Genomic DNA, 15,170 nt, shown 5'->3' with positions numbered 1-15,170 from the left:
GCAATTTGTCTAGGCAGGTTAATTTGAAATTCGGCTTAGCCCTGAGATAAAGGAGAAGTTGTTTTGTCTTCAAGGTCATGAATTAGTGCGGACTATGCTAAGTGCAAAGGAAAACTGCTTTCAGCCCCAGCTGCTTGTGGAAAATAGAGGCACTACAAGTTACAGAATTGGAATTATATTTGCAAAGCTTAACTTCCCAGTGAGACATGTGTGAGTATTAAAGTGGTTTAAGGCTTGGGGCATTCATATTTTTCCCGAGTGATGTGGGAGCATTCCCAACACTCTCCATTGCTGTTTTATTATTTTTAATGAAGCTTTAAAATTTGATTATATGCTCTGTTGGTCTGATCACCTGACATGAGGGATAAATTAGTAACAGGAATTTGTCACAGTTTGGTGAGCAATTAAGATTGGGGGGCAATGCAGAATTTACACCATCTATCTGTTTTACCCTTGTTAGTTTATGTTTGCTTTGTTTGGTACTGTTGGTGTTAGGTGTTAAGAATAGCATGATTATAGGTGAGCTCTAATAGAATAAGGAAATACTATTTGGTTTTGGTGCACTATTTAGCTTTGGCTCTGTTTTGTTTAACCGGTTACTGATGTTTTTCTGCTCTGTTCATTTGGGCGTTAGGTGTGTGAGCGGAACTGAACTTCTCGTTCGTAATTCCTCAGGGTGGAAGCCATGTGTGCGATGAAGCTCTGAGGTTGTCCTGAGATTTTACAGTCCCACGTAGCGGACAATATAATAGAAGTAGAAAAGTTTGGCTTAGACTGTAATTTTCTTTGCTTTTTGTGTAATTTTCTTTTCTGTTTAAGTGTCAGCAGACAAATGGGTGGGTCTCTGGGTAGACCCCAACTGTGTGCAACAGGAACCTCTGAACGCTAGTGTTATACAATGGGGACTACTTGAGCAGGATCAAATACCCGCACACAGTGGGTGCTGTTTTGTTGTACAGACAAAACTACACGGGATCTTTTCAGGGGGCAAGACAAAGATGCCACATTTATTATGATAATTGATTTATGACCAAGAACTAATATTTTAATCCTTATACACACACATTATACCTAATACCTATACACACACACATTCACACACACACATGTTGGTGTCACTAGGCATAACTCTAGGTAACTCGGGGGGGTGGAAGACCAACAGTGTCAATGAAGCCCCCCTGCTCTAGGGCTAAGTGAACCAAGGCTCCTCCATGATGAACTTTAACCAACCTAAGTAGCTGCAAAACAAAATGTGTAACAGTCAGCTAACTGCTCAAGGCAGTCTGAAGCGGTAGTGATAAGGGAAGTCTACATGCCTCTGTGACGGACAAGATAACAGGTCCTCCTTCACCTGGAGAACTCCCTTGCGAAACTCCCTTCAATGTTCCCAGAACCTCCCCAGACTGCACCCCAGGGTGACAACCCATCACACCCTAGATTACACAAGTCTCAGCGGGTTGGTAACATCCTGTTATTTCCTGCCTCCCACCACCTGTAGCAGCTACCACCTTCCTATGCCTTTACTGCTCCTCTCCCTCCAAGCAGAGCCCACCACCAGCTCCCTGAGAATCTCTTACCTGAGCCAGCTCCATTGCAGCCATTTCCTTCCCCCTGGGAGGATGGGATAATCTGGAACAAACGTGGACGTTACTTTGTAGCCTGTCAGGGCAAGAAGGGCAATGTGAGAGAATTCAGACAGGGCTTTTGTCCATTCTACAAGCCGATTCCCCCCAGGATTTTTCCCTGCTAATGGACATTCTAGGTTCTGCCACACTCTGAAGCACAAAGTGACCTTATTCCAGTACAGGTCTAGCCCCCTCCTACCAGGGTGTAACCCTCTGACACCCTCTAAAACCCTCCCAGTAGCAGAGTCTCTGTGTTACACTTATCAAGTTTGCGGATGATACCAAAATGGGAGGGGCTGCAACTGCTTTGGACGATAGGATTAAAATTCAAAATGATCTGGACAAACTGGAGAAATGGTCTGAAGTAAATAGGATGAAATTCAATAAGGACAAATGCAAAGTACTCCACTTAGGAAGGAACAATCAGTTGCACACATACAAAATGGGAAATGACTGCCTAGGAAGGAGTGCTGGGGAAAGGGATCTGGGGGTCATAGTGGATCACAAGCTAAATATGAGTCAACAGTGTAACGCTGTTGCAAAAAAAGAAAACATTCTGGGATATATTAGCAGGAGTACTGTAAGCAAGACACGAGAAGTCATTCTTCTGCTCTACTTCGAACTAATTAGGCCACAACTGGAGTAGTGTGTCCAGTTACGGGTGCCACATTTCAGGAAAGATGTGGACAAATTGGAGAAAGTCCAGAGAAGAGCAAAAAAAAAAATTATCAAAGATCTAGAAAACATGACCTATGAGGGAAGATTGAAAACATTGTGTTTGTTTAGTCTGGAGAAGAGAAGACTGAGAAGGGACATGATCAGTTTTCAAGTACATAAAAGGTTGTTACAACGATGCGGGAGAAAAATTGTTCATTTTTAACCTCTGAGGATAGGATAAGAAGCAATGGGCTTAAATTGCAGCAAGGGCGGTTTAGGATGGAGATTAGGGAAAAAAAACCTTCCTAACTGTCAGAGTTGTTAAGTACTGGAATAAATTGCCTAGGGGGGTTCTGGAATCTCCATCACTGGGGATTTTTAAGAGCAGGCTGGACAAACACCTGTCAGGGATGGTCTAGATAATACTTAGTCCTCCCTTGAAGGCAGGGGACTGGACTAGCTACCTCTCAAGGTCCCTTCCAGTTCTATGATTCTATCAATCAGAGGCCAGAGAAGAGCAGAATCAAAGGAGTCACTTTGGGGGATTCTCCCTGTCACTGTCCCCAAGGCAGCTCTCTCAGGTTTACAAAGTTGTTTGATGCTCCAGCCTTTATCCAGTCTCTCCTGGGAGTGCCCCTTTCAAGGGCTGGGCCTAGTTTTAGCTTTTGACAAGCGTGACCCCGGGGGCTCTGAGACTGGGCCTTCTTGCCTCAGCTCATCTTGTTTCTTTCTGTGGCTCCCCAGCGAGTCCCACAGCCTCATACAGACTGTGAACATAGGAAGAGCCCACTGCCTCAGACCAATGGTCCATCTAGCTTAGTGGTCAATGCCAGCTGCTTCAGAGGGAATGAACAGAACAGGGAATCATCAAGTGATCCATCCCCTGTCACCCATTCCCAGCTTCTGGGAAACAGAGGCTAGAGACACCATCCCTGCCCAGCCTGCCTGTGACACTAGCAGATGAGGTGTTAGCTCTTGCAAAAGCCCCCATGTCTTCACTGAACAGGGACAAACGCACAGCTGGAATCAGTCTGACTCACCTGTGTTAGTATTGTTAAAACAGGTATTCATAGAATCATAGAATCTCAGGGTTGGAAGGGACCTCAGGAGGTCATCTAGTCCAACCCCCTGCTCAAAGCAGGACCAAACCCAACTAAATCATCCCAGCCAGGGCTTCGTCAAGCTGGGCCTTAAAAACCTCTAAGGAAGGAGATTCCACTACCTCCTAGGTAACCCATTCCAGTTCTTCACCACTCTACTAGTGAAAAAGTTTTTCCTAATATCCAACCTAAACCTCCCCCTCTGCAACTTGAGACCATTACTCCTTGTTCTGTCATCTTCTACCACTGAGAACAGTCTAGATCCATCCTCTTTGGAACCCCCTTTCAGGTAGTTGAAAGCAGCTATCAAATCCCCCCTCATTCTTCTCTTCTGCAGACTAAACAATCCCAGTTCCCTCAGCCTCTCCTCCTAAGTCATGTGCTCCAGCCCCCTAATCATTTTTGTTGCCCTCCGCTGGACTCTCTCCAATTTATCCACATCCTTCTTGTAGTGTGGGGCCCAAAACTGGACACAGTACTCCAAATGAGGCCTCACCAGTGCTGAGTAGGGGAATGATCACATCCTCGATCTGCTGGAAATGCTCCTACTTATACAACCCAAAATGCCATTAGCCTTCTTGGCAACAAGGGCACACTGTTGACTCATATTCAGCTTTTCGTCCACCGTAACCCCTAGGTCCTTTTCTGCAGAACTGCTACCCAGCCATTCGGTCCCTAGTCTGTAGCAGTGCATGGGATTCTTCCGTCCTAAGTGCAGGACTCTGCATTTCTCTTGTTGAACCTCATCAGGTTTCTTTTGGCCCAATCCTCTAATTTGTCTAGGTCCCTCTGTATCCTATCCCTACCCTCCAGCGTATCAACCACTCCTCCCAGTTTAGTGTCATCTGCAAACTTGCTAAGGGTGCAGTCCACACCATCCTCCAGATCGTTAATGAAGATATTGAACAAAACCGGCCCCAGCACCGACCCTTGGGGCACTCCACTTGATAACGGCTGCCAACTAGACATGGAACCATTGATCACTACCCGCTGAGCCCGACCATCTAGCCAGTTTTCTATCCACCTTACCGTCCATTCATCCAGCCCAGACTTCTTTAACTTGCTGGCAAGAATACTGTGGGAGACTGTATCAAAAGCTTTGCTAAAATCCAGAAATAGTACATCTACTGCTTTCCTCTCATCCACAGAGACGGTTATCTCGTCATAGAAGGCAATTAGGTTAGTCAGGCATGACTTGCCCTTGGTGAATCCATGCTGACTGTTCCTGATCACTTTCCCCTCCTTTAAGTGGTTCAGGATTGATTCCTTGAGGACCTGTTCCATGATTTTTCCAGGGACTGAGGTGAGACTGACTGGCCTGTAGTTCCCTGGATCTTCCTTCTTCCCTTTTTTAAAGATGGGCACTACATTAGCTTTTTTCCAGTCATCCGGGACCTCCCCTGATCGCCATGATTTTTCAAAGATAATGGCCAATGGCTCTGCAATCTCATCGGCCAACTCCTTTAGCACCCTCGGATGCAGCGCATCCGGCCCCATGGACTTGTGCTCGTCCAGCTTTCCTAAATAGCCCCGAACTACTTCTTTCTCCACAGAGAGCTGGTCACCTCCTCCCCATACCGTGCTGCAGAGTGCAGCTGTCTGGGAGCTGACCTTGTCTGTGAAGACAGAGGCAAAAAGCGCATTGAGTACACTAGCTTTCTCCACATCCTCTGTCACTAGGTTCCCTCCCTCATTCAGCAAGGGGCCCACACTTTCCTTGACTTTCTTCCTGTTGCTAACATACCTAAAGAAACCCTTCTTGTTACTCCTAACATCTCCGGCTAGCTGCAACTCCAAGTGTGATTTGGCCTTCCTGATTTCACACCTGCATGCCTGAACAATACTTTTATACTCCTCCCTGGTTATTTGTCCAATCTTCCACTTCTTGTAAGCTGTTCTTTTGTGTTTACGACGAGCAAGGATTTCACTGTTAAGCCAAGTTAGTCGCCTGCCATATTTACTTTTCTTCCTACACATTGGGATGGTTTGTTCCTGCAACCTCAATAAGGTTTCTTTGAAATACAGCCAGCTTTCCTCGACTCCTTTCCCGTCATGTTATTCTCCCAGGGACCTTGCACATCAGTTACCTGATGGAGTCGAAGTCTGCTTTTCTGAAGTCCAGGGTCTCTGTTCTACTGCTTTCCCTTTTTCCTTGTGTCAGGATCCTGAACTCGACCATCTCATGGTCACTGCCTCCCAGGTTCCCATCCACTATTGCTTCCTCTACTATTTCTTCCCTGTTTGTGAGCAGCAGGTCAAGAAGAGCTTTTCCCCTAGTTGGTTCGAATTATAAGAATGTGTTTAGACTTCATTGAATGCTCGTGAGTTGCTGCCTGGGATAATATCTGACTAGTTGTATTGTGAGCCTCTGTGGCTCTGTAAATCACCAGAGGAGAGAGACTTTACCTATGTGAAGTGCTGATTGGCAACAGAATCCATTACACCCTGCCTGGGAGGAAAGGTCCATCAACACCAGATGGACCATTATGGGATGTTAAAGAAGACACAAGACTGTTGTTGTGCTCTTGACTTCCCAGTAGCTGAGTTTGCAGTTCAGAGCACATGGCAAGAAGGGGATAAAAAAACCCCCACACAGAAACGTAGTGAGGCGGTGTGGCTCCCCGCCACCCCAGAGGGGGAAGAGCCCATCCGGAGGCCGGAGTGGGCGGAGCTAGGGAGCACTGAGCCCGCCCCTCAGAGGGTCAGGCGGCGACCCAGAACTATAAAGGCCGGCCCTCAGCTCTCACTAGGAGCCCAGCCACCGGAGAGAACAGACATCTCTAGTGGAACCCATGACTGGGAAACCCCCGCGGCCCAAGGCGGACGCCCAGACTGGCCAGACCGGCCCTGCGCCCGCTATCCGGAGGAGTTGCCAGGGCTGCTGATCAACCCCTGCCCCGAAGAACCCATGCTCCTGGATCCCCCAGAGGCCAACACCAAGACCCAGTTTGGGCCCGAGGGGGAGTGTGGAAGTAGCCCCGGGGCAGCTGACCCCAGTCTGGCTGCAGCACTACCAGAGCCTATGTCGGTGTGTTGCGGCCAGGATCCCCACTGACTACGCAGCGGGCCTTCTGCTGCTGCTAGGGCCCCGGGCTGGGACGCAGTGGAGTGGGAGGGCCTGTGCCCCCCCAATGTTCTGTCTCTCCAAGGACCTGGCCCCTAGTGCAAAATAACACACTCCCCAGAAGTCTGAAATGGCCACTTCATAGCTGATAAAATGTTATTAATCTGGGAATTACCAATGAGAAACAACCCAGTGACGGTGATATCCTGAGGAAAAGATCTCATGTGTCTTTAGATCATAGCGATTCGTAATCTGGAACTTTATACACTAAAATGCCTAATTGTAGCCCCTACGGCAATTGCCTGGTGTCACTACAGGGCAGAATTAAGGTTGGTGCCTTAGTTGTGAATTTCCATCCCTGGCATATTGCGATTGCTGGTAAGTGGGTTAGATAAAATTCATTTTGTCTATTTCTTTCTTTTAATTTCAATAGATAATATTTATTTTAACCCTTTTTTTCAATGTTTATAATTTAAATGTTCAGAGCTGTGGGAAGTTATGGGGGTCATCAGACAACAATTATTTAATTACAGTAAATGCTGAGATGCCAAAAGCCAAATCATATAACTGTTCAAAGAGAAAGTCAATGTCACACGCAAAATATACACTGTAAATATCCTTAAATCAAACTCCACTTTCTCCAGAAGCATTTCTGTATATTACCTATGTGGAAGCCAATTAATAATTAACAAGGATTTGAAGGGATCTTAAATGTATGTTAGTTAAGTTAGCATGAGTTGGCTAGAGAATGTAAGCAAGAGAATGTCAGACAGAGTGAACTGTGTGAAAAGTTATTACGACCTTGCAATGTACAGTTTTGTTTTTTTCTAGTAGTAAGACAAATAGATAGCAAAGAAGCTTATGTATAAACAAATGCAAATGTTTTCTTTTTACTGTCTCCAGGATTGCTAGCTATTGTCTGTAACAAAGGTATAAATGCTTGTAGTGATTGTTTACTAATTGAGAGAGACCTGTCCGGGACAAGGGGCAACCCTGTTTCCTAGGACACTCTCTCCCTCTATTGTAATTACTAGAGAAAGAATAAAGTATTTGATTTTGCTGCACCCAACCAAAAAGCGAGAACTGAGTTTTTCTTCGACACCTACATAAATATTTTTTCGTGTGTGTGTGTGTGTGTGTATACAGTAAAATCAACATTTACTGCAATTTATTCATACAAATCTAATCATTTCAAGCATAATTTTAAGTAATGAACTACTTGAATTCTTTCACTTCCTAGACTGGAATGTTTCATTTCAGGATAATTACTCCCTCCCTGTGATGTATTTCACTTTCAGTACCGTAACCCTCTTGTGATGTAGCTCCTGTCTGGGAACTCTGCTGAGGCCAGTGGCATTATGATCAGAAGGTGACACACTGACACATGAGCAGAGACACATGGGGGAGGGGGAGGACGAGGTAACATGGAGGCTACCAGAGTTGAACGTGGCCGTAGGAGCAAACGCTCTCTCAGCCTCTCCTCTCTCCCACCTCCCAGGGTCAGTAACTCTGAATCGTTCCCTGAAATCTAAATAGCCCTAGTATGAGAGACAGTGATTAATGCAGGTACCTTAGGGGCTGCAGCGCCAACCCCCTGCCTGGACGAGGAGGGTGAAGAATTGCAGTAGAAATGGGTTAGGCTGGGAGAGGGCACAGCTGATGTGGGACTGGGAGCCAAGTTGACCAAGAGGCCAGAACTCATGGGGGGTTAGGGAGAAGAAGTCAACAGGACTGGGTAGAGGCATTTCAGTGTATTTTCCCCATTAACCATTCTGCCATGTATTTAATTTAGAAACTTTTCATTCACATCTAAACATCTTGGAGCTAAGCTGGGTTGATGCATTTCCACTTACAGTGGTACAGTTGTAATTAGGTGTTTAATCAGATGCTCATGCAGCACAAAGCAGTCAATAATGGGTGTGCTTCCATTCATTAACTTGACTGTGTGCTGTGCATCGCTTTGAAAAAAAGATGCTGTGAGGGAGTGTCAACATATTAGGCAGTAAGAAATGGTAAGTAGGTGTCAGCTCATTTCTCATGCGTTTCTCTCCTAATTTTAATGTCAGTTTTGAATCAGTATTAATACCATGTTGTTTTAACAGCAGTAGGGTCCATTTGTATAATTGTTTGCAAGATTTCATTGGATATTGTGACCCAGCCGTCTTCACCTTTTATTTTCAGATTCCTAAATACACCCCAGCGCACCTCTCCTGACAGACTGCAGGCCCTGGCCGGTGACATGCTCCTTAGAGAGCAAACACCTGACGAGCCCTTTCGCCCTCAAACGCGCATTTGGCTCTTTGACGTTGCTTTATCCGCCCCACCAGAAAACGCTGTAGGGAACCCGGTCATTACAGCCGACCGCACTAGGTACCGTTCTACCAGCTCTGGGCCAACAGTCAAATGGTTCTGTTTGTTCATCTTTCATTCAGCTTTGCAATTCTTAGATCCCATTTAAAAACTGGAAGTGAAATAACCAAAGCAAGTTAAGAAGGGAGCAGCCTAGGGCAAAGGTGGGGATAAAACAATAACTGGAAAGAACTGACTATGCAAAAAGGAACATCGCAAACTATCAGAGCCCCAGACCCCCGCCCAACTGAACCCACCCCAGCCAGGCACATCAAGCTGGGTCCCTGAAAAATCACCCAGCCCGTCTGGCAGTGAACGCTGCGTGTTCCAGGCAGAGCTACGGTGTGTGCGTCTGCTCTGCTGACATGCTGCTTTGGTACGGAACGTTCTACGGCCACAGGGAGCAGAGACATGGACTCCTACAAAACACAATCCCACATACACCTCCAACGCCGCATCCTCCTGCCTCCCCACTGTCTGCCATCCCCTCCCCCACCTCCACATGGCCATTCTCAGCCTACTGCTAACAGTTCCTCCCAGCCTTCAGCACTATAAATAAATAAAACATGGTGTTACAGAAGGTAGATCGTGCCACAGAAACCTGATCTGGATGTCAGTAAGGCTTTTGATACAGTTCCACATGGGAAACTATTCGTTAAATTGGAGACGATGGGGATTAATATGAGAACCAAAAGGTCAATAAAGAATTGGTTAAAGGGGAGTCTACAAGGGGGTCATATTGCACGGTGAGTTGTCAGGCTGGAGGGAGTTACTAGTGCAGTTCCTCAGATCAGTCTTGGGACCAGTCTTACTCAACACTTTTATTAGTGATCTTGGCACAAGAAGTGGGAGTGGGACACAGAGCCGGGAGGGATTGCCAATATGGAGGAGGACAGGAAAATCATACAAGAAAATCTGCATGTCCTTGAAAGCTGGAGTAATAGAAATGGGATGAAAATTAATAGTGCACAAATTCTAGTTGTTAGTCTCCAAATGCATAATTTTGCAATAAGCTGGGGATTTGTCAATTTGAAGTGACAGAGGAGGAGAAAGACCTGGGTGTATTGGTTGATCACAGGATAATTATGAGCTGCCAAGGTGATGCAGCCGTGAAATAGGTTAATGCAGTCCTAGGATACATCAGGTGAGGTATTTCCAGCAGACACATGAAAGGGTTAGTACTGTTATACAAGGCACCGATGAGACCTCATCTGAAATACACCTCTACCTTCTGTCCTTCAAGTCTGTGAGTCTATAAGCTGTGCTTTGTGTTGCACAGACACTGATGGAGATCAGGGCCCCATCGTGCAGCACATGGCAGAGAACCTGACTGAGATCAGCAGCCCCATTCTGCTGGGCTCTGCACAGACAGAGCGGGACAGTCCTTGCCCCAAAGAGATCACGATCCAAGTAGACAACAGGGAGAAGGAAAACAGAGAGGGGCTGTGACTTCCCCCAGGTCACCAAGCAGGTCAGGGACAGAGCCAGGAACAGACCCCGGTAATGCCAGAGCCACATCACCCGCAGCTTAGAAAGGTCCCCAGATCCCATTGTATTAGGCTGCAGGAAGAGGTGGTTTGTCCATGGATGCACAGGCTGTCTTGGCAGGCAGCTCAGCTGCGGTCCCTGCACACAGCTGGGGGGTGTCCCCTGGGTCAGGAGAAGTCAGTGTCCAGTCCTGTGGGGCTGTGCTCCTGGCTCATACCTCCAGCACTCACTGCTGCCCCTCCCTTCCCAGCTGCACTGTTCAGCCAGCCCCAGGACTCAGGGAGGTCACTGCCCCCCATCCCCCATCTCCTGCAAGCCTTCAAACAGGGACATGGTGCACCAGTGCCAATCAGAGTGCACTAGTGTAAATTCTGTCTGTACTAAGGGTTTGCACAAGTGCCTAAAACACCAGGGTGGCAGAGACCTTCAGTGCCCAAAACAGCAGTACGGTGGCAATAGAACTGGGATCTATTTCGAGCTCGGTCACAGACAGCCTGGGTAACCTTGGACACATCAATGTTTCTCCTCCCAACTTCAGTCTCTTTACCCAGCTGCCACTCACTGGGGTCTCCTCTCTCTCCAGAGCTGCTCACCACTACAATCTGTGTGGGTGTCCCCAGAGCTAAGGCAGGTCAGCTCGGGAATAGTCTTACAAGGGGGGCTGGGGAGTCTCTGTCCCTGGAAGTTTTTAAGAACAAGTAGGACAAAGCTCTGTCAGAGACAATCTACATATACTTGGTCCTGCCTCCGCAGAGAGAGCTGGACTTGATGACATCTTGAGGTCCTATCTAGCCCTACATGTCTAGGATGCTATGCAATATATACATATAAAACAACATACAGAGAAAAACCGCACGACAACATGATGTCAGGCCATTCAAAAAACAACAACAATAAAACAAAAACCTACATTGCACAGCATAAAATGACACAATACTAAGGAGAAGAAAGCAACACAATGCAAACTAACACACCTTAGGACAAAAGTACACAATGCAAAATAGGTCAACTCAAATCAACACAACACAGACACCAAACAAGCTGAGGCAAAACAATGCACCATAAAACTATGCAACACAACATGGGGCAATCACAGTTCCAAATGGCACCATGCAAAACAGCTCAGCGTAGAACAGGACACAGCACAAAAGAGAATTATTTCAATGTAGGCCTGGAAGGGATCTTGAGAGGTCATCTACTCCAGCCCCCTGTGCTGAGGCAGAACCAAGTGTTAGGATATAGATATTCAGGCCTGTCTGCAAAGGCCTGTACTTTAAGAATGTAGGTGTATTCTTATCACTTAGCTAGTTATTTAGGTATAAAAGAAGGAACCAAAGATCACTGTCTGTGGAATGGCCTTCTCTTACTGCGACAGGCTAAGGCCTTCAGCCAAGATGTAGTTAGGCAGCCATAAGCTGGGAAGTGTCTGGTCACATCCTCCCATTCCAAACTAGTCACATTGAAATAAGGTGCTATTGGGCTATTAGGAATACAATCCTGCCCTGATATTTCTATCACGTCCAGAGAAAGAGAAGAGCCTAGAAGATGTAAAAGGAAACCTGGTTTGATAGCATCCTGTCTGGCAAGAACTCACTTATCAATAGACACAGCTGGAAAACCCTTATGTCTGTATAAATGTAGTTGTGAAATCCTCACTTCTGTATTGTTTTGTATGTTTATTTGTATGGTCTCTGTCTGGTTCTGTGATTGTTTCTGTCTGCTGTTATAATTAATTTTGTTGGGTGTAAACCAATGAAGGTGGTGGAATATAATTGGTTAAATAACCATGTTACAATATGTTAGGATTGGTTAGTTAAATTTCAGTAAAATGATTGGTTAAGAAATAGCTAAGCAAAACTCAGGTTTTACTATATAGTCTGCACTCAATCAGGAAGTAAAGGGGGGGGAAGGGGAACAGGGACTGGGGGAATTGGGAGCATGTTTTGCTACAGGGGGAACTGGGAACCGGGGATGGGGACAGGGACACAGGCAAGGCTCTGTGGTGTCAGAGCTGGGAAGGGGGACACTAAGGAAGGAAACTGGAATCATGCTTGCTGGAACTTCACCCCAATGAACATCGAATTGTTTGCGCCTTTGGACTACAGGTAATGCTGCTCTCTGTTCATGCGAGAAGGACCAGGGAAGTGAGAGGGTGAAGGAATAATCCCCCTAACATTAAGTTCCCCTAGACATTCCCAGACTGGTGTATCTCTAACCTGGTCTTAAAAACCTCCAATGAAGGAAATTCCACAGCCTCCTTGGAAGTCAATTCAATGCAAACACAGACCAAAAGAACGCTGTACACACACAAGCTGGGCTTGGGGTTAAGGGGAGGCAAGAACTGAAACAATCTGGGTTAAGTTCCCAGTTTTGCCCCAAATTCTCCATGAAAACTTGAGCAAATTACTTCAGCTCTCTGAGCTTCAGTTTCCCCATCTGTAAAATGGAGAGTCGCCTCCCTCCATTGGCCTATTTAGCCTTTGAGCTTTTTGTGGCAAGGCCTCTGTCCCTGTGGGCATGTCCACACTGCAGTCAGACACCGGCGGCTGGCCCCTGCCCCAGACGTGGGCTCACACGGCTCAGGCAGTGGGGCTGTTTAATTGTGGTGTCCATGTTCGGCTGGGGCTGCAGCCCAAGCTCTGGCACCCTCCCACCTCACAGGGTCCTACAGCCTGGCTCCAGCCCGAGCCCAGACATCTACACTGCAATTAAACAGCCCCTCGCCTGAGCCCGTGAGCCTGAGTCACCTGGCATGGGCCAGCTGGGGGGTTTTAATGGCAGGGTAAAGATACCCTTGGTGTCTGTGCAGCACCTGTCACAATGGGGACCCTGATCTTGGTCAGTGTCTGTGCAGAGCCCTGCACAACAGGGGGCCTGATCTCAGTCGGGGGCTCTGCAACTCCCAGCATTACAGGATCCCGGATTTTATTTAGGGCCGCTGCAGCAACTGGCAAAATGTGGGAGCAGGATCTCTGTCAGGGTCTGTGCAGTGCCCAGTACAGTGGTGGGGCGGGATCTGGGTCGGGGTCAGTGCAGGGCCAGACCGAATGGGGACACAGATCTCAGTCGAGGTCTCTGAAATGCCCAGCACAATGGACGCAGCAGTTTGGGTCACAGTCGTGCGCTGCCTGGCACACGGGGGGGGGGGGGATGCTCTGGGTCCAGGTCTCAGTTTTACCTGGCACAATGTGGGGTCACACTACGCAAGCAGCCAACCAACATCACCAGACAGGCACTGCAGTGGAACCCCCAAGGCAAGCGGAAAAGAGGCCGCCCAAGAAATACCTGGCGACGCGACCTTCAGGTTGATAGCAAAAAAATGGGCTATACCTGGAACCAGCTAGAGCGAATGGCCCAGGATAGAAGACTATGGAGATCTGTGGTTGGCGGCCCATACCCCGGTTGGGGTGACGGGCATGAATGAAATGTGGGGTCTGATCTCACCTGGGGTCTCTTCAGCGCCTGGCAGAACAGGGCCCAGATCTCAGTTGGGGTCTCTGCAGCACCTGGCAGAACAGGGCCACGCTCAGTACGATAAGAGCCCAGATCTCAGTCACACACCTGGAGAGAAAAGCGGGAAGATTTTTGAGCATTTGATATCAGTATTTCAGAACTGAGGAGAAAATGGGGCACAAACTAAATATTTGCCAATGTAAGAGAGAAGCACCAACCTCTGGGAGATTTTACGTCAGCATTTAACAGTTCAAGAGAAAGGAGGGGAACTTGGAGGGGATTATACAGGGATATTGAATCAACAACAGAATGGGATGGATTCTTCTTGCCCCACACTCACAGGGCTGGCAGGGAGCCCTGGGTGATGTCTTTTCACAGCGGAAAGGAGGGGGCTGGAGTCACAAAGTCACTATCAGTGGGGAGGGGCTGGCAGTGGGGTCTGGGAATGTGACTAGCAAGTGGTGGTGGGGGGGGCTGCTGGGTTGGGCAGGTTGGGGGAGCGGAAGTAGCTGGGACTGGGAAACCTGGGGCTGGGCCGTCTCCATGGGGGACACTTGCTCCTCCCTCCCCTTCCTGGCCCTTCCCAGGCCCCGTTGCCAGCAGAGAGTGGCCCCCCCCAGCCCAGCCCAGAGGTGTCCCTGTCTCAGGGCCCCCCCAGCCTCTGCCCATTCACCCTCTGCCCAGCTCAGGAATCCCTCGGGGGAACCATTTCCCACCCGCACAAGGACAAATCCCTGCAGGTGGGAATGGGGGAAACTCCCCAAACCTGAGACCTGAACTGGCCACTGGCGAAGGGGAGAGAAAATGGGGCACAATCGGGGGACAGGAACTTCTCAGGGTTGGGGAGGGGTCACCCTGGGCGCTGCTCGTGGCTCTCTAGGGAGAAAGGGGCAGGACGGGGAGGAGGGGGTCCCCACGGGGCAGCGGTAAATCCGAGGATCTCAGCCCCCTTTCTCTGCCCGCTCCTCGGGGTCACCTGCCCCCGGCCATGTCCGGGCTGCACCGACATTTCCCGCCCGCCCCCAGCCCGGCCCGACGCAGGGACCCCAGGGTTAATGAAGGGCTCTCCGCCGCGATCTGCGCATGCCCAGAGCTCCAACGGCACCAACCCTTCTCCGGCCCGGAGAGGCTCCAACGGCCCCGCGCGAGCCAGGCAGAGCCCCAGCGCCCAACGTTCCTTTGCAGCCCGGCTCCGTCTCCCGACGTCACTTCCGCTTCCGGGAGAGTCAGAAACTACATCTCCCAGCCTGCCCTGGGGTCGCTTCTGCCTTCTCCGCAGTCCAGGGTAGGGAGGGTTCCAGCAGCTGTTACTGCGCAAAGCTGCTGCTGCCGCTGCCTCCGCCTCTGCGTGAGCCGGGCCCGGGGGGGTCTGTGCGGGGGGCCCGGCCGGGGGGGGTTTCAACAGCCGGGCCCCGCCCCGGGCTCTGCTGAGGC

General features: G+C 48.7%; 1 long non-coding RNA gene and 1 pseudogene across 1 annotated transcript; both read right to left on the bottom strand.

Moving 5' to 3' along the window:
* The window catches only part of LOC120381419, a 304,954-nt pseudogene that overhangs the window by 30,471 nt on the left and 259,313 nt on the right, over positions 1-15,170 (bottom strand).
* On the bottom strand, positions 1,179-13,765 carry LOC120381493. The gene is made up of 3 exons (XR_005588092.1): positions 13,728-13,765; positions 1,578-1,659; positions 1,179-1,238 (listed from the first exon to the last, which is right to left on the bottom strand). It is a non-coding gene; the product is annotated as an uncharacterized LOC120381493 (long non-coding RNA).

This window comes from Mauremys reevesii, linkage group 14 (assembly GCF_016161935.1).
Source record: "Mauremys reevesii isolate NIE-2019 linkage group 14, ASM1616193v1, whole genome shotgun sequence".
Taxonomy (NCBI): domain Eukaryota; kingdom Metazoa; phylum Chordata; order Testudines; family Geoemydidae; genus Mauremys; species Mauremys reevesii.
Note: the sequence above shows the minus strand (reverse complement) of the source record. Positions and strands in the feature narration are given on the sequence as shown.